This window comes from Protomyctophum parallelum, assembly GCF_964188405.1.
Source record: "Protomyctophum parallelum genome assembly, chromosome: 12".
Taxonomy (NCBI): domain Eukaryota; kingdom Metazoa; phylum Chordata; class Actinopteri; order Myctophiformes; family Myctophidae; genus Protomyctophum; species Protomyctophum parallelum.
The window spans coordinates 25,915,032-25,934,392 of NC_139712.1; positions in this window are offsets into that span (position 1 = coordinate 25,915,032).

Sequence of the window (19,361 nt, forward strand, 5' to 3'; positions counted from 1 at the left end):
CGTCATCACGCAGCACGTTTTCGTTTTAATAAATAAATAATGCAATCGTTTTTATGGACCTTTGATATAAAAACACACAGAAATGAGAATTTTCAAAAAAGATTGGCATCCATTGTTAGGTATGCCCATATAATGACCACGGATATGGTCTTAAAGTGTGAAAAACGTCTTTTTCATTTCACTACACCTTTATATATAGGCACAAGATTAACAGGACACAGGTGAATTAACTCAAATCAAATCAACACAAGTATTGGCTGGGGAAAACAAGACACAGGTGAAACAAATAACCACAAATCAGGGAAGGTGAGACAAGGCAGGACACTAATACAAAGGAGGACAGGTAACACAAAAGCATCACTTAAAAAAAGAACACCAAACACAACACACGGAATTAACCCATTTAGACCTGACGTCAATTTTTTCTTTTTTTATTCTGAAAGAATATATATATATATATTCAAAGATTTGTGCCGCATTTTCACGACTTTTCAAAAATAGCAGACCTACAAGCTCATAGCGCACCACCGAGTGGCGCGCTACGAGCTTGTAGATCTGCTATATTTCAATAGCTAAAGTATAACATTTATAACGCTTAGTTAAAACACCAAAAGGGGTTCCCGCCCAGATCCTGACAAGTTGACGATTAATTGTCACAAAGAATTGTGATTATCTTTAGACTGACCCTAACCTAACCCGTAATCACACATTTCACGGGACAGATAAGAAATCTCTGACACAAACATGTTTGAAAATGTATGGACATTTGATGGATAATAAAAAATAGGATCCATCTTTAATAATGATAGCTTTGAAAGGACTTTATAATTTGTAAAACATATTGTAAATCCTATAACTTCAAATAACCCAGCAGAGAGCAATTAAATACCGTGCTGTATTTACCTTGAAAATGAGTGAATAGCCCTTTAAATGACAATCACTGTACCAAAAATAGAAACATACCTTAAAAAATGATTTGGAGGCAGATGAAATAAAGATCGGAGAGAGTTTAAGGTTTAACAATTATTTTTAGTAGGTATAAAGTCAATTTACATAGAGAATGTGCTACAGGTTCAGAATAATAGTATTTACAATCATAATTTAGAATAATCAATTGTTGATTCCAAAAAGAACCCGAAGCTGAACTGAACTGAACTCCTCTTCACAGCATTTGTTCCAGGCTAAATACTGTAGATCACGTCAGATTTGTTGATATCATGTTCATTGGCTGGAGATGTTTCATGTCCGCAATGTCAGATGACAAAACCAGTGTTGGCTGTCCCTCATTAGTCCAACGCCTAGATGATGAGGATGGCGTAGCGCCGCAGAGTTCATCTTCCTTGGTTCAGTCATTGATGCCCATTGAGAGCGGCAGCGCCTAGGCAGGCGTTGCGAGGCAACCTGTAGATAACTTCTTTCCCTGTACCAAGTTACTAGGCCAACTGGCCAAGGTCAAACTAGACTGATAACACAGCAGCTGCATGTTGAATTAAAAACAGCGCCTACAGTATTGAAAGTTTGTATAGCTGGAGGCAGACCCCATGGAGACTGAATAAGGAACATGGTGACTGAATAAGGAGTCAACAAGATATTAAATGGGACAGATGAAAACATATTTTGACCATAAACATATGAATGACATGACATTATAGATGATAAGGAGAACCACAGGCAGTAGGTTAAGAGTAAAATGATGATCTGGAGCATAAGGTGACAATTATGAATCCGGCCTGGGTCAAAGTTCAGGAGAATATGAGACCTTGACCACTGGACATTAGTTTGTAAACAAATAAGACCCTTTTTATCTATCAACATTTTTCAACATGGAAATGATGTTATGCCAGTTATGCCAGTTATGCAAAGATAACTGCGATTATCTCAAATAATTGCGATTAGGCCATCAACATAATAATCCTTATGTTGTTTTGAATACGTTATACATTCAAAATTCTCTCTCTGAAATATGTGTTTGTCAGAGTGTCTGAGAGGAGCATTTCTGAACTAGAGAAAGCTCACTATTTCACTTTCCGGCTCAAGTAAAAGAAATCAATAAAAAGAAAAGTATATGTTGTTCCCCCAGCAAATCACTTCAGCCTGCCTGTGCCCCTGTGGGCGCGCAAATTTGGATAGTTCCGCTTGACAGCTAGAAAGGGATTCTAGAGGAAATAAATTACAATACACAAAACAAAACTGAAGGAACTGGGTTAGGTGAAAACAACTCTCAACTGAGACGAAGCCAATTAGAATGAGCTAAAGGGGATTTGGAAGTGTTGGCGGCAGATCTGTTCTGCACCATCTTATACTAGCACCTGATCACCATCATATCACACTGTACTGGATCAATCACCATCATATTATACAATACTGGATCTATAACCATCATACTATCACCATCATATCACACTGTACTGGATCAATAACCATACTGCACAATACTGGATCAATCACCATCATACATTACACCACTGACAAACAGTGATATGAAAAGGGTTGAAAACCACTGGTAAAGCACTCAAAAATACTATACTCTGCTCATAAAAGTTGTGTGTGCAATATGGCTCACAGAGCAGCCAGACTATATGACTATATGACCTCTACTCTGAATGACTCCTAACTGTGATGGGAAGGAAGGGGGTCTGCCCAAAATGTCAACATTGGGAGTGAGACCGTGTTGACTATAGTGAGGAAAGCGCCGCATAGAATGTGCCAGCCCATTACTGTTAAATGTTAATACTAGAGGGCAAAAGTATTCTTCGTCGTTGCTATTTGACCAAAAAAATAATATATTAAGACTCATACAAATTGTTATACCCATTCGGGGTTCCTATTGCTATGTACAGTATACTGTATATAGCAACATATCGGCCTCAGTCCTAAATGGGTATTAATACGAGCACCGTCTGGAAGATCGGTCTACATGACAAGATCTACATGAGTGTAGAAATGGATGGGGATGTGTGGTTTACAGCAGTGATTAAAGGGAAGGACTCGCAACTCGCAACTCACTCACTGTAATGCTCCACGTTAGTTTATTCACAATCACAGCAGGCAGGATATATCACATTATGTCCTGCCTGCTGTGATTGTGAATAAACTGGAGCATTACAAAGTGAGTCCCAAACGTATTAGCCCAAAGACCTTTTTTTTTTTTTGAAAAAGGCTGATGCACACCTCAAACGTTTGGTGAAGTATACATTTATTGTTATAGTTATAACTGTACTGTGCTCTGTACTGTAGTGTAGGTACTGTGCGGGGGTCCCCGGAACATCCAGACCCCCGGGAACGCGCCCAGGGTGCCGCCTCGCGCCCGAAACAGTCGAGAACTGACAAGGGTTACCATGTGGGGGTCCGTGTGGGGGTCCCCGGAACATCCAGAGCCCCAGGAACGAGCCCAACGCATCGCAGCACGACGCGTTGTGAGCTTGTAGATCAGCTATTTTCAGCAAGTGTCAAATCAGCCATTACGACAGCATCAAGGCCCGCCAAAATACATTTAGTCGACTAAATCAACTGTAGATTTAGTCGACTATAACTAAACTATAACACTAAAACATTCCAGGTGACTAAAATCAAAATGTGACTAAAACTAAATTAAAACTATTCAAGAGACTATGGGCTCCATTTTTGTCACCGCTAAACCCCTTATCCCTAAACTTCTTTGCCTTTTTTACTATTTTGAAAAACATTTTTGAATAGTTCAACTAGCTGAGTACATTGACACGTTGTGAGCTTGACTGGCCATTTTAACCCTTGGCCTACAATTCACGGAAAAAACTGAATTAATCGAAAAATCTAAACCTCCCGTTAACGGAAAAAACAGAATGACAATCAATATCAGTTATCGCGGGGTCAAAAGAGCAAAAATTAATATTTTTTCGCTAATATCACTAATGTTGGATGTAATTTACCAAAAAACGGCCGAAATCCGCGTGATCGTGCGCTATCGTGCACGCGCGCCGTCTCTATGTGCGTCGCTGTAAAAAATGTGATATTTTGCGATCTTTTGGGGTTGATTTGAGGATAATTTGACTTAGTTATGAAAAATATAGCATTAGCTTAGCAATCCGGACCAGCCAAGCTATTGACTAGGGTCAAAATAGTACAGGATGTTGTTGATCGTTCAACCGGAAGTGACTTAGGAAGATCCGTCTATTTTAGCCAAAATCAGCATAATGATGCTTTCCCGCCATCTGGTGGCGAATCGAGAGAATACATTTGCAATGAATGAATGGAAAAAAAACATCTCTTCAATCCACCAGATCTTTCTTGTATGTTAAAACGATGAATTAAAAATATGCCAATTTGTTACCCAAACAAAAAAATTGGGACTGGCAGGGCAAGGGTTAACTATTCAAAAACGTTTTGTAGAATAAGACGTTTAGGGATAAGGGGTTTAGCGGTGAGGTAAATGGAGCCCTATGCGCTCCATCTTGTGCCACCCTTATCCCTTATCCCTAAACGTATTTGCCATTTTTTACTATTTTGAAAAACATTTTAAAATAGTTCAACTCACTAGCCGATCTACATCGAGACATTGTGAGCTTGTAGATCGGCTTTTTGAACTATTTTAAAAAGGTTTTTTTTAAGGGTTAAGGTGTGGCGGAAGATATAGCCCTGGCTGAGACTAAAACTAAAATCGAAATTTGCTGCCAAAAACAACACTGCAACGCATCGAAATTGGTCTGCGACCCAACCTTGGGTCCCGACCCGGCTTTGGGAAGCTGTAGGTTTACAGAACAGTATCACGAACACAGACTATCCAAGTGATAAGCAGGCAGTGCAATGCAAGATTATTCTTGTTGAATTTCCTCGTGATTAAATAATACTTAAGCTTTTTAAATATTGAAGTGTCAGGCAAAATAAGTTTGTGTCTCGGTACACAGCGCACACAATGCGCTTAGGCTATGCATTAGGAAGCAAATTAATTGCTGCTCCTCTGGAATATTAAGGCACTTCATATTGCAGCAGATCATAGCTAAGCATATTTCCATTTAGAATATGAATGGGGCATTTATTCTGTGCCATGTAATGCGTTATGTATATGAACGCGCTGTTCCCATGATCAATCTCCACACGACACATTTGTAATAATTACATTCGAAGACAAAGACCCACATTAATTTGTAAGGCATTACACTCGGCTCATTCCGAGTTCTAGGCATGGTGAATTATTGTGTGAGCATGGTGAATGGTTGTGTAATGATAACATTCATCATCATATTGTACAATGGGAATTGTTCAAATACAACATCATAATATCGGTTGTCAAGTTCATTTTCAGGTCAATACATTGTCTGTTATGCAACACTCAGGATATAGCCTTGCTAGGCGTTTTAATGTCCAAAAACAGCAGCAAAAGGCAACATAGCAACAGGCACATACACAGATCTCCATGTGGGACACTGACTAAAACGGGTGCTATATGACAACATATATATCATTAAGTTCCCAAGTTGCATCGTTCCCTAGTAGGCCGGCCGGTGGCCGACTGCGACGGGCACGTACAGGTCTAGTATATATACCAGACCTGTAGGAGTACTCAGGAGGAGAGTAGTCAAGAATCCAAGCAGTAGCCCAACAAAATCCAGGTCTGAGTTGTGACAATTCATTTAACTTCTCACAAGAAGCCTGTTCTTCTTTTCCTTTCAGCTTTTCCCTTCAGGGGTCGCCACAGCGAATCATCTGCCTCCATCATCTCACCCTGTCCTCAGCCTCCTCTTCTCTGCACACAAACTGAAGGGCAGTCCATACTGTCTCCGACCACCGAACTTTTTGTCGGAAAGATCAGACTTTTATTTTTAGTAGAGTTCGGAGAGTCACAACATCTGGGAGTGCAGCTTTCAGAACAAAAAATCGGAGGAATGCGTTTCAGAAGTTGCGAGTGACGTCATGTTGTAGTTGTACCGGAGCTTTCCGACGGAAAGTTCGGTGGTCGGAGACAGTATGGACTGCCCTTAACTTCATGTCCTCTTTCACTATATCCATAATTCCATATCCTCCATATCCACATCCTCTCAAAAAAAGAAAATAGCTTAAAGGGCCACTTCACCCCTTTTGCAGCCAGAGCTTATTTTAATGATGTTTAGAACATGTTTAGTCATGGCGCCATGTTCATGACCAAAAACCTGTCATGAAAATGTGGTCTCACTTCCTTCCTGGACTACAAAGTCACACCTCCATGCAGCATCCCCACTCCCCACAAGGAGGGGAAGTGCACCAAAGCATTATGGGCACTGTAGGAATTCAGCAATCCAGTCAAGCCCTTGTCACCTTAAATACATTTTAGTCGACTAAATCAACCATAGATTTAGTCGACTAAATAGCATGACATTTAGTCGACTAAAACTAGACTAACACTAAAACATTCCAGGTGACTAAAATGTGACTAAAACTAAATGAAAACTATTCATTTAGTTCATTTAGTTAACTAAAATCAAACTAAAATCAAAATTTGCTGCCAAAAACAACACTGCTGTACAGTGTACAGCCCGATAATCATCGACGATATGGCTGCTGCTTGCAATTTAACGTCATGTGTGATGGCATTATAGCTCAAGCGATGGCCTGCCCCAGCAAGTTCCACCGTCCCTTTTGCCGCAGTTTCCAGCAGATCGTCCCCAGAAACACTGCGTGCATCACACCGCTGACGGTGTCTCTGCCGACAGGCCGCCACCGTAGGAAGCCATCATTTCAAACGGTCGGAAACGCTGTGGGGGCTTGATGGATGGGATCATTATACTGCCCAAAGGCAATTCGGGACACCGTGAACGTTTAACACGCACTTTGTTCTATTAGAAACCCATTGTCATTTGTTCCCCCACACCTTACTACAATCCAGACACACACTGTACTGTACTGTACCCCACTCCATATGAATCTGTGTTCATGCGACTGAAAGGAGGAACCTGCTTTAATATCACACTGACATCATCTCTCCTCGCTCTTTAATGAATTGCGCTAAGAACCCGAAGAGCGCGGGGCTGAGAATGAAAGCCTCTCATTCCACTTGTGACTCCCTGATATGGCACAGAGCTTCTACCTCAGATGTAAGCGCTCTCGCCAGCGGGCTTGGCCAGCGATTAGAATGCACGTTGCGCTATAGCTGTCTCTATATCTGCCTCCTATATTAATCCTCTGACATTCCACTGATTGCTATGAAACCTGAAATGTGAAAAGAGCTGGGATAGGGTGTGGTGTGATGCTGGGATGACTGCATGCCACCACCCACACACGATGCAGTGACTGAAATAGTGATGAGAAGGCAGAGAGAGGCGCATGGTGGAAATGAGAAAGAACCTCATCAGAGCAGAGGATGATTTTGACGATTTTAACTTTTGCCACGTGCTTTGCTACTGTATACTGTACTGTATGTGAAGACGTGAGACACATGTCAAAGCAATGTACCTACAGGTTTTACAGACACATTATTCTCAACTGAACGTCAAAGTTTAGGTTGGCTTTCACTTTCTGTGTTGAAGACAAAATGTAGTATGTATAGGCGGCAGCCTAAATTGTATGTATGATAATTAGCAAGGGAAAATCAGGCCCTCAAGCAAAGTTGAGGGCCTGATTGTCACTCTCGGGTGATCGAACCTTACTGTCCAAAACTGTTATTTTTCAGGAAATGGAAATAAAAGGATTGCATGTCCCAATGTTCTTATGTAGTCACAGACTTAATTAACCACGTCCAACCTGGCATCCCTACTTTGGGCATCTCATAGGCGGAAGTGTTCAACCTTTCTCGAAATCCTTTCAAAAAAAGTAGGCAGAAATGTAATCAGTACAGGGTATAGTCAAACAGAAATGTAATCAGTGCAGGGTACAGTCAAAGTGCTTGCAGTCTGTTTCCATTCGGGTCCTGGGTATTCAATTCATAATCATGACATGAATTTAATTTTTTTAATCAAATCATCATAAAAGGTTAAAAATAACAAAAACAACAAGTCACAGCGTGACACATATGGTGAGCTTACATCTGCTATTTTCACTACTTCTGTGCAACTACAGGAAAAATTTCCATAATTCCAACGATTATGAAATATGGAGATACTAGGTTTCAGGATACAGGAGCGTCAATATCCAGTTTGGGACCAAATTGTTGGTCATGCGACTCATGCCCACAGGTCGACATTGGCATGCCGTCTGCTGCCAGCGACGCTAAAAACAACTAGTAGCCATTTTTGTATGTATGGCACTCACATCGTCTCCGTTTCCATGAAAGGTGGCGAGGCATTAGCAGGCCAGGCAAGTAGCAATTATTGCCGCTGACATTTGCAGATAAGTGCAAATATCAAAGGGGACTTGTGGGGGTTATTTTCTGTTGTGGAGGTCACATGGGTTTTTCACCTCAGACGTCGGGATACAGAGCGGAGTGGAAGATGAGAGTCGACAGCCAGGGGGAGGGGTGATAAATGAGCTGACAAATGCTGTTTGTGTAAGATCATGGCTGCTCTAACACGCAGGCTATAGCTGTGCGTGTGTGCGCGTGCGCGTAGCCTACGTGCATTTGCAAGTGCACAGCAGCAGGTTGTCTAAAGACAAGCGAGTCCTTGGACCTTTCTTGGAAAACTGTCATTATCACATAAAGAGCGACTAAATTACACCTACTCCGACGAAGAATAGATATAACGGCCATTTATTAGCTCACAAACGTACTTCAGCACACCTTGGGAAGCCTTCCCAGCAGGCGGGAAGCTGTGTTCCCATTATCATCTATGTTTTTCTTTTTTAGGCACAGCGCTGTATTTTTCCATTACATATAGCTAGCCCAGTTGGATACCTATAAAGGAGATTTTTGTTGTTGCTCAGCTCACATTACTTGCATGGCATGGTGGTATCGGCGTAATAGTAGTAAGGCCAGAGAGGAAAACCACCAAAATAACTCTTTAGCTGACATTTCCATGCACAACAGGCTGCACATCTAGGCCTGTCACCGTTATTACATATAATCTCCTATGATCGCAATTATGTTTTCAATAATCACCATAATCGTCATAGTAATTTTCATGTTAACAATGACAATACCATTTTCAAAACTTCAAAAATAGTGGAAATACAGTAGCAGATGTGCAAGCTAAAAATGTGTCACTTTCAATATGCAAATGTGTATTGGCGTATTGAGTTTACAGATTGGTTATGTCCACTATTTGTTTATTTTTGAGAGGCGCAACGTGCAAGCCCCTCCTATGTGAAATGTGCTCAGTTGATTGGCTGAGCACAGAATGTGATGTATGATGATAAGAGCGCCCCTCACTTCACACAACTGTGATGTTTATGTATATGGTCATTACATTTGCGTTATTTGTCATATCTTCCCTGTGCAACTTCAGTTTTACAAATTGAGGCTAAACAGAAATGTAATCACAGGGGTTAATTGGCACAATATGTTATCAATTAGCAAGGAAATTGTGACCAGTTATAAATCTGGACATACATCGTTAATCACAGTTATTTTAGTGACAATTAATCGTCAAGTAAATATTTATAATCGTAACAGCCCTAGTATGCACATCTGAGTGATCCACCATACCCAGAGACAAGGTTCTGATTGACAGTCACTGCAAACTACAACATAACATAAGCAGTGCTGCAACTCAGGGCAGCCTAGTATGCCACTGATCATGAATCCCATTTTTAAACTTGGTATCCTTTGCATTGCAATTATCTCTGCCTACAATCTGCCTCTCGCTATACCCTCTCCCTCTCTCTGAATAACGCCACCAAAGAGTTGCAGTCTTTAAAGTCTTGAATGAAAAACTTGCAAAGCACATCTTAGGAACGGTGGAAAGCGGTAGACATTTGAAATGGATTCCACAGTGAGAAAACTTTTAAAAGCTGTATGAACATGGAGGTATTGATATGGCAGAAATGCAGTAAACTTAGGCCCTCATTTATCAACCGTGCTTACGCCAAAATATGGGTGCACGCCGAAATTACCGACATTTTCGACATTTACCATTTCCGGCAAAGCTTGAAATTGAACTTGAGTAGGACAAAAGGTCACGTCTGGTCGGGAGCTGTCGTACACTTTGTCCTCGGCTGTTTTTCTGTCGTACACAGGCGGAGCAGCATTGTCTGAACTGCTGACACGCTGTCACAGGCATCTAAACATATGTTTTCACTCCTAAAATGTTAATATAAAACGGTATGTGTGTGTAAAAAAAAGAGAGAGATTTCCAACTTTACAAGTAATTAAAATCGCGCAATTAAAAACAATATAACATGTTTACAATGTATTAGTTTGTGCTTAATCAAACAGTGCTTTACTGGCCTTGTTATGCGAGCGCACTTGTGAGATGATTTGGGAGTGCATGCGGTGATGCGGCATATGTGATTATGATATCATAAAAAAAGGCATAATTGGACTGCACGCCTTTATTTCCAAGTGACAATGACAAGCATAAAGCTTGCCTATTTGCAATTAGCAGGTTATAGGCGTAAGGGGCTTAATCATTCACCATTTAAATAAGTGCTTTGACAGTTCAGATAAAAGCGAGATCATTTTCGGGGGTCGGGAGGACGGGACTGCGGCGTGCGTCGCCAACACATACCAGCACACATGCAAGCGACAAGCCTTCATCCATATGTTTATTCGTTCAGCAATGATCAAATCACTACATAAACGTTGATTATGACTGCCTTGACGACATGATAGCCTATCTCTCATGCAGGCATCACTGAGGTCACATTCTCACCGAATACTTCGGTAGACTCGGATGCGTATGGGCGGGGAATTTGGGATTCTTATTTAATTGGCTGCGGTTTGCCTTCACACGGTCATTCGCAGCAATTGGAAACGCAGCAGGGGGGACCTTTATCAATGTGTTCGGTGTTCCATTCATAAACTAGCCTACACAGTGAAATCTATGGTGATAAAATAACGTGCATGTGTCGTGCCGTCTGGGACCCCCCCCCCCCCCCTCTCTCTCTTTCTCTCTCTACGCACGCAGCCGCCACACACTGTTCTTTTGGGCATGGAGGCACAGCACTGTGAGCGCACTGATATATCTCCCCAGACAGTCTCCACACAGTGACGGCACTCCATGTTTACGGCACGCACAGGCAGACAGACAGAATATTCTGTAGCCTATAATAGGCTACACTGCAGTGTTTTTATGTGTTTTCTTAAGCAATTGATTAATGTACACGTCCTCATTCGACCACGTCTATACACGGTAACGGGACATCTTTGCGCTGCGTAAAAATGCTTTCTCCGTCTCCAACTGTGTTCAGCTCCTCACCCGCCACATTGTTTGCTTCATTTCCTTTATTTACTGCGGATTGCATTCACACCTGCACCGAATCGTAGTCATGTGCGAATGGAAGCGAAGCGAAACCCCCGTTTTTGGGCGGAGTAAAATGCGGTTCTTTGCTGCGCATTAGGATTCGAATGAGCCTTCACACCTGCCAAACGAAGCGCACTTTCTGAAAATGCGCAGCAGGATTCGTTTTAATCGCAGCAAAGCTCTCTGGTGAGAATGTGACCTGAGTCACCCACAGGACTTTAATATCACAGCAGTGATAATATCACAGCCGTGCACTGCGCACGAATGGGTAAAATTAATATATGCCAGCCTACAAACTAATTCCATTCATGGCGATGCGATGTCGATGTGTCATGTAGGTGCGTGCGTGCGTGGACATGACAGCAAGGCAAGCGAGGTGAGAGGGAAACAGACAGGGTAGGCCTGCCGCCTACAAGTTGCTACAACTTTATTTAATTCATGCAGGTGTTCGTTCTTTATTTATTTAACAAGACACCAGTTAGTTGGGCTTGCAAGTTGCGTGTGCGTCTGTGTGTGTGTGTATGAGAGAGGGGGGTGAGGCGGGCAGCAAGGCATGGGAGAAACTATTTTTCCCTGTAACCATGGTTTCCACAGGTCGTATTGCATGATTCATGTCGCAAAAACGAGGGCGAGGCTTGATTTCATAGGGCGTGCCAGATAGATTTCAGCCGTCACATTTATTAACGTCAGAACGGAATTAAGGAAGGATCAGCTGTTTGCGATCACTTTATAAATGCCGTGGCGACGTGGGTGTACTACGAAACCTGCACTTGAATCTGTGGCAGATTTTACACTCGATTGATAAATGAGGGCCTTAAGCTGGCTGTCACTTATGGTCCTTGTAGTAAAACTACAGAGGAAGCTAGCCTTGTTTGAGTAGCTTAACATTTACTGTGGGGTTGGTTTTATCACATTTGACAGGTGCTTACCAAACAACCACAAGCTGGCAGCACTCCAAACATAATTGAGCCCTTTTCAGCATCATGCCAAACCGCACAAAGTTCTCTGAAGACTCTTTTATAATATTAGTTCAGAATCACCCCTGCTCTATCAGAGGCGGAGCCAGGAACTCTTTATGATTAAGGCAAAATAATTTCTCTGGTCACCCGGTGCCATCGCGTGCCTCTGCTGTCTCAAGAACCAAATGAAGAATGAGGTCGGGAGGTTGAGAGATTGTGTGTGTGGTGTTTTTATGTTGTGACGTGAAAACCGGTTCTGGGGGGGATGCATGCAGCAGACTATAGGCACCTAGGCTGTAGTCACCTAGCAGACACGAAGACGACCCAACACCTTCCAGATACGCAGGACACAGAGAATAGATATGTATTCTCCTGAATACACTGTCTGTCAGCCTTGAATAGGGCAAAATACATAGCAAATAATACACAAAAAGCCTCTCGACTGAGGGGAGGCAAAAATGTAAACAAGTAAGGCACATGCCTTACTTTGCCTACAGTAGATCTGCGCCTGTGCTATATACAGTGCTGGAGCTATTTCCACCAACTACCTGACATTCAAATACAGTAAGTACATGTGTACCTTATTTGTACTTATGCTAGGCTCAGTAGGCTGAAACAGCAGCTTATTGGCAGCCTGACTTGATGATGATCTGGAGCAGCTGGGCTGATTGAGACCAGCCACACCTGAGCTGGCTGCTGGCGACACATTGTGATCTGTTACCTATCCACTGTATTTTAAACATTTTGCTAATTTGTTTGTATGTTTGATATTTTCGCTATTTGTGAAAACATTTGAATGCGGAAGTGTGTCTGTCGTTTTAACAAAAAAGAGCATTCATTAAAAAGAGCTTAGACTAAATAACTATTGAATGCCAGTGGAACACTATGCAGGTTCTCTCATTTTTTCAAATGGCCGAAACGTATAGACCAATTATTTGTTTACAAACATTGGGACTGGGCGCATGGGTGATGTAATCAATTCCCAACAGATCTCCAAATCTGTTGTTTTGGGGAGCGCTGGTTTCAGTCCATTCAATCTCCTCTTGTGAGTTGGCTAGTGAAGTGCACCCTAGGAGACATTTATACTACACAGAGCACAGCTGATATACAAGCTCACATCACGTCATGGATGTGACTGTTGTCAGCTTATTGGTTTGCGTGCGTGACACCATCGCTGGGCGGAGCATAAATTATGCTTGATGGGCTGCAGGTGCACGTGCAGCCATGCACAAACCGGCTCTGCTGCCGTGGTCATGAGCGCATCTCCCGTTCTTATGACAGCTAATGTAGGTGTGGTTTTGAGGACAAAGTTTTGAATTGCTATTATTCTTCACACACAACAGAAACAAAGGATTATATATTTCAAGGGCGAGAGATCACAATACAAATCCTAATCATTCTTCCTCCACACTGGGAGTAAAACAGCATCTGAAAGTTTGATTGAGCATTTTTTTTACACATGAGTGCAGTGTGAACTTTTCCATTGCATCTTATGAGAGGCAGGGTTCTTGTGCGGCCGGTATTCACGTGCATGCTGGTGCTTTTCAGTGCGGCGTCGTCTGTTAAAGGCGTCTATATGGGGCTGAAGTGATTAATGTCTAGGCCTATGTGTCACGGGGCAACCCGTGCCCTATATACCATACACAATAAGAGGGAAGTGAGGTTTGGTAGGAGTACATGGTTTTTACCTGTTACATTCAATTATAAAAATGACAGACTTCAGGGGTTCAAACATTCTGTTTATTTAAACACTGTTTATTGGAACCAAGCTGAAATGTCACCTGTCTGTCTTCTGCAGTACTGGCACTCCTCAGAGCAGGGCCAGTCCATTTGGTTAAGAAGTGTTGGAACGTGCCAAGTATTGTAGAAGAGAAGGGGTGTGTGTGTATGATCGGTTTAACAGTGTTCTGGTTGTTATGCATGGACAACATTTATTTAATAGTTAGATTATTCCTGGGGTATATGGGAAATGTCTGTAAAAGCTAATTGATGGTTTATTGGAATCTGTACTTGTGGTACTGGTAGGATCCACTCCCTATATAAGGGAGGCTGCAAGGGACGGAGAGTCAGTAGTACTTGGGCAGGCAAAGCGTTAACAGCCAAGAGACAGACCTGCCAGGGCCCTTATAGTTAAGGGATAGCCTTTAGTGCAGTCACTGTATGGTGTGTTGTCTTTAGTTGTGCTTTAAGTTTCCAATATATTTGTAAATCTATTTTCCCCAGTCTTATTTATTGGAAAGGCCTTCATCTTTTTGAGAGAAATAAAGAATCAGAAAACCGGTAATCCTGAACTTGTTCATTTTTGGAGACTAGGTATAATTAAATAATCAAAATCTACAAAGTTATAGTAACTGAAATAGCTGTACTGTAGGCCTATTGGAGTAAAAGTACAATATTTTGTTCCGAGATGTAACGGAGTAGAAGTAAAAGTATTGGAATATGGAAATACCTCAAAATTGTACTTAAGTACGGTACTTAACGTAAATGTACTTTCCAGCACTGCATCTGCAGTAGGCCTATACTGTGAAACTGTGGTGATTAACGATAGCCGGCCTCGTGCTTGTTGAATTATTAAAATAAATTGCCGGCTGAATTGGTGGTCTGAAAGGAACATGGTTTCATTGGTCATTTTTCTTTTACGCTGGGACAATCTGTTGTATTATTGATGCTGGTGACTTTTTATTCAGTCACCATCTTAATACAGGGGAGGGGAAGAACAAACTACGCTGTGTTATTGATGGGGACTTGTCATTCAGTCACAGCCATTATAATGCAGGAGGGAGGAGAGGGGAGGGGAAACTCCTTTGTGTTGATGGCTGCCGCGAGAGCCGAAACAGCAGCGCCGTGATCCATCCTCCCATGATGCACTTTGATTAATAGGGTCATACTGGTTGAGACGACACCAGTGGCAAATATTAAATGCCACACAGTTGCATATACCGTAGTACAGTGGTTCCCAAACAGTGGGTCGTGAGTCGTGACCCATTTGTGGGTCGCGGACACATTTTTATGGGTCCCTTTATTTTTGGTTTCATACATTTTAAACAAATGATCACATAGTGATATTTGTCAGTGATATTTATCATATTAGTATGATTATTGCGTGTAATATGTATGTTTGTGTCACAACCTCGTGCCTCGCGGGAGTTGTTATTGCGCATTGGCTGCTCTGTTTCAGCCGCGTTTGGTTTGAAGTTATATCGATACTCTTCCTTCCCCGTTACCCCGTGAGTGTTGAGCATGCTTCTGCGTTTCTCTGCACTGTATGTACAGTATGTGTGTAGTCTACGTGGCTGGCACGCCTGGCAGGGATATTTGACCCTCCCCTTCCCATTGGCCAGAAGGCAGCTTTGCCGTTGGTTGGTGTCCCATTGGCCAGAGGAGCCAATCAGATCAGTCTAACTAGGTGGCAAATTGGTCCCTTACATTTCATTAGGTCAGGTTTCACCTGACAAAAAAAAACATTCCCATTCAAATAATGTTTCAGTCATTTCAGGAACAAATAAAATAAATATTGAAGAAATTCCATGAATTAGAAAACCCAATGTTTTACTAGTAGTGGAAATAGCCGATCTACAAGAGCTGTGGACACCCATCTGAAAATGTTGTTCCAGTGACCCCCCTCCCAGAAGTAAAGATATATGAGTTAAAAACATCCGCTGTGAAATAATAGATATTCAAAGATTTGCACACGTTTTCATGACAACAAAAAAGCATATCTACAAGCTCATAGCGTGGCACGACACAGATGCGTTACTTCCAGGTCTTAATGGGTTAAAAAAAGAAGAAGCTCCATTTGTCCGTGAACCTCCATCTGAAAAGGTATTGTGCCGGAAGAGAAGATTTGTCTTAAAAAAAAAAAGAAAGAAAAGAAAGAAATCTAATTTATTTTCCAATACTTTCAAGATTGCAATATGTACAATCTCGCGGCGGGGCACTAACTGATGCGCTCGCCTCGGAGCTTGTATATCTGCTATTTTTTAACAGACACATTTTGTTCCGGGGGACCCCCTCTGGAACTTTATTAATAAACAGGAATGGCTTTGGTCATTATGATGTTTTTACCGTACAGCGACAATATGAAATTCCCTGCTGTTATGACCAACACGCACAGAGGCACACGCACGCATGCACGCGCACACACACACACACACACACACATGCGTTCAATTGTGTTATCATCAAACATAAATATCAACATATTTCCCAAAAGGAAATGCATATATATTTAATTCTGTCAGAGAAGAAGACGGGATAAAACATCCTCACTGGCCATAAAAATGAATGTCCAGAGGGGATCCAAAAGCAGAGGCATGCGTGTGCGTGTGCACACGGTGTGTGCGTAGCATATTAATCCCTGAGGCCATGGGTACAGCTTGATACTAGCAGAGGCGGCCTATTTCAAGAGCATGTAGCCCAAAATGTGACAATGTCCAGAGGTCGATACAAACCTGTTTCACAGATAAGATGGTCACCAAAGTATATCCATTTAAAGTGTTAGGGCCGATTCATACTCCTATTTTACCGCTGTTTCGGAGCTGTAGTGCCGAAATAGATTTTGGCTCGTCAGAAACGTTCAGTAGCACCGTAGAGCCGACTTTAGGACGGTACCCGCCCCCCCCCGAACCTCAAATGACGTCACATTGTAGGCTCTACATAGCCGAACCGACTTTTATTCGGCTCTAAAATAAGAGTATGAATCAGCCCTTACACACTACTGCCGAACAGCGATCGATGCACATTTCAGCACCAGTCAGTTACAGTCAGTCAGCCAGTTTCAGTCCACTGACATACCTGTGCGACCGTGTGTTTGGGAGGTGGGGTGTAGAAGACCATAGACAATTAGCCCATTCTGACCGGGCACCCATTTTGGTGTCACCATCATGTTATGCTTTAGCTATTGAAAAATAGCAGATCTACAAGCTCATATCGCGCCACCGAGTGGCGCGATACGAGCTTGTAGGTCTGCTATTTTTTGAAAAATCGAAGAACGACTGACATTTTTAGAATCTGATCTCAGGTCAGAATGGGTTCATCAGACCAGTGTGTGTCCAGTGGAAACCTCAGTATGAATCTGATCTCAGGTCAGAATGGGTTAGACATAGAAAGGTAGACACCTCGCCGCCATAACACGCATGTCCATATAACTCTGGGCGCACTTCCGCCCTCCGTTTGATACAGGTCGCTCCAATGAATTGCAGCGGCGAATCAGGCGTCAACCTTTCTATGTCTATGAGACTACGACCACTATTAGCTGTTTCCTAGCCAAGATTAATTAATAACATGCCAGGATATCGCGCCGTTCAACCCTTATTTTGAAGATCCAAAACTCTGTGACGGTGCATTTATTGTAAGCTTACTTATTTGTGGAGAATGGCCTGAATATGACGTGTCCATGTCCTATAGCAGTTGCACTTGCAGCGGCGGCCCTTGGTAAAGACTTCTTTATTGTGGCATTTTAACTTGATGAGGCGATCTGCGCTCGATCGGAGTAAGCTGATAAAACTGGCATTTGCATTGCAATTAAAGTGGAACATAAGATCGCCTATATGAATCGTTGCTGTGAGGAAGAAACCTTGAATCTCCTGATTTGTTTTTCATGTTGTCTTTTTCTTCATAATTGTATCTATTTCGTCATACTACAGTCAGTACATGTCACACACAAGTAGTAAAAAATAGCCGATCTATAGTGTTTACTAAGTGTGTCTTTGGGTTTTAGAAATTGTTAAGAACTTTTTTTTATAACTTCATAGGATCCATTGGAAAACAGTTTTTATTGTTCTGAAAAGTGAAAACTAACTGTTTTCAACCAACAGCCGTGACAATGTTGACAAACCTTTCAGCTGGCTTCTTGACATCAAAATGAGCCAGGCCAGGAAGTCCACAGCGGTCATTTCATTTCATTTCGTGCACACCTTTGCTGCAGAAAGTGGGACGATAAGGTTGAATCTTGAATCTTCCACCCCAGGCAACCCCATAATTATGATGAAGGAAGCTGGCATAGTAAAGGGCACAGTGTCCTCAAAAGAACACTTGGAAAAGCCATCAAAATGAGGAAGTTAAGATCAGGTTGTATAATTTTAATGCACTTCCATGACTTACACAAGGGCCAGTCTGCCTTATAAATGACCCCTGAGAAGTTGAAATGCAGATAAAATGGCTGCATAATTTTAAAGACTGGCATTAAAAATGTGAAGTTTTTCACACCAAGTCCTACTTTATCTCTTTTTTAGTTAATGCATGACAATTGATTTGATGGATTTGACAGTCGGCAGTAATTTCACAGTCGACGTAAGGCATGCAAATCTAGAAGTTGGCACTGCCAACATGCTCAGTAGTACAGGTGAAATGTGTACCTATCCAGTATACTGTAGTTGAAGGATGTCATCATTCCCTGTTCTTCAAATTATCTTTAATGAGCATCCTTCATCTTCATCTTTTACTGTTGGCTTGTCAGCGGAATACTCAACTTTGGCAATTTGATTCAAACGAATAACTACATTCTACAGGATTTCAGTTACTTGCAGCCTTCATGCTCACAGACTGCTGAAGAGATCAAATTCAACCACTCTCTTCTAGACTCAAGAGAGTGGTTGGATTTGAACAAGGCTTTTACAAGAGACTCTTGTGCCCTTATCTGTTGGAGAGCCATTACAAACAGCCACATGGCACCTCACAATGAGAGAACATACTGCACAGTATATTATTTTAGTTGAAAGATTTCTCAGTGCTCAAAATAACATTTAATGAGCAGCCTTCCACAGTCCTACCCCGTTGATAGTGGTGGAAGATATTTTGTGACTGTGATGGATGAGCAAACTTTCACGATGACCAGCTGAGAGCATCATAACGGCTTGATAATAATAATGGCATAATGTAAACATTATTTGCTAAAATGAAAACTCAAAACCCTTCAAAGGTGGCGATATAAAAGTTCACGTAAATTGCACGCTGCGTTCACGATTTTGTTCATGACCAATCCTGCAAACTTTTAGCCACTTTTCGGCCTCCTGGTGTGTCCTCCTGTGTAGGGCAGCCCTACACACGTCAGACAGCCGGAAGTAGCATTAGGCTTCATCAGGCACAGCAGGAACTTCAGCAGAGCAGTCTCTAAGAG